The sequence below is a fragment of the Wyeomyia smithii genome, chromosome 2, assembly GCF_029784165.1.
Source record: "Wyeomyia smithii strain HCP4-BCI-WySm-NY-G18 chromosome 2, ASM2978416v1, whole genome shotgun sequence".
NCBI lineage: Eukaryota > Metazoa > Arthropoda > Insecta > Diptera > Culicidae > Wyeomyia > Wyeomyia smithii.
In genome coordinates, this window is record NC_073695.1 from 74,543,767 (window position 1) to 74,545,465 (window position 1,699).

The window sequence follows — 1,699 nt, forward strand, 5'->3', positions numbered from 1 at the left end:
GAAAGATGTATGGCTCACAAATTGTTTAAAACTAGGAGATGAACTGAAACTCGTCAATTGTAGTGTATGGTATGAATACGGTAGGATAACTATTTGATCACCAACGGTTTTCTATAATTTTAGATGGTTCTGACGCGAATGTCAACCTAAGTTGGTAATGGTCTCAAGAATCCAGCGTTGCTGGGAGTGAAACTGTGTGTGTGCCCCCACCCCGAAATACACCCCGTCAGTTTGTGTAACGCGGGGTCGCCGCTAAGTGGAAAAAGCTGTGCTTAACCGGATCACTGCCAAAAACCCGTCATTGCGTGTCATGACGTGTCGGCGAGGAGGACCGAAGGCTAGCGTTGCACTTTTCATTTCTTTCATTCAATTTATTATATTTTTTCACTGTAGGTACATTGTTGTCTATTTTATTTCATTTTACACCGAATCAAATCAATCAACATAACGCCGCCCGCCGGGGAGAATTCTCCCAGCCATAAGCCGGGGAGTAAGTCGTGACCTACAGTCTCTGGAAATGACACTTCCTTTCTTGTTTCTCTAACCGACCGCAAGGACGAAACCGGCGCCCTTAATAGCAAAGCAAAGCCTTGGTGCTACATTCCGTATCGGAACTCGACCTTCTCTTTATTGTACACAGACTTCGCAGCCAACTGTTAGTGTACAGGACAATTGCGGGGCTAGCGCTACGATCCTACTGACACTAACAGTCTCTCCCAAGTCGAGACTCGAACCTACGACGAATGGCTTGTTAGGCCAGCATCGTACCTCGAGACCAACTGGGAGAGAACCGGCGCCCTTATCGACCTTTAAAGGCAGAAGCTACTGAGTAGTGGTACATTGAAGGTGGTTAATAAATCCCAAATAGCTATCTACGTGATTTTTTGTGCAATTTCACTAGCTTAGAGCAACTACGAAATGTGCGGTTTGATGACCGCTCAAGCTCAAAATTTTAAATTTTTTGAAATAGTGTTAGTCGACACTTTTAAGAGAAATGTACAACAATGCGGTCATAAGATTGTACAATTTAAATATGTTGTGAAACAGTGTGTCGAAAATGTTAATATTGATACTACTAAATTGGAATTGTTTCACAAATGTTATTCGATTATATTTTTTCATTTTAACATGAAGTTCTCCCAGACTCGGTATACTCCAAAATAGCGAAATAACCTTTCATGTCTACGGCTCCATATGTAGGAGGCACATCTGCCTCAACAGATAGTAAGTTGGGCGAAACGCTCTCGCGTGCATTGTCCCTTTCAGCGATCCTAGTGGCGGGTTTCCTTCATACATTATGCATTATTACCGACTGATAGCTTAGCCCCCTGTGAGTAGCATCGATTTGCTACCAAGAAGTTTTCGTTAACTTGAACACTTGAAAAACAGCGCACGAGCACTTCAGTTCGCGCAAGAGCGGAGCCCTCGCGATCGTGAGTTTGCAGCCGGCATCTGAAAACGGCACATCACCACCACTGCGCGCCGGTCGATCGGTCGTCGGTCGGTCGGTCGAAGCACGTGGCTCGTGGCCCACTGATTGTTGGTTGATGTGCGGAGAAAAAAGATTTTTCGCGAGCGGATCGAGTTGATGCTGCACCAAAACAAAACACGCTGCTAGCTTTGAGGATGCCCCTTCTTCTACTGTTTAGTATATAAGTATGGTCGATTGATGGATCCTAAACTTCATTCGCGACAATTG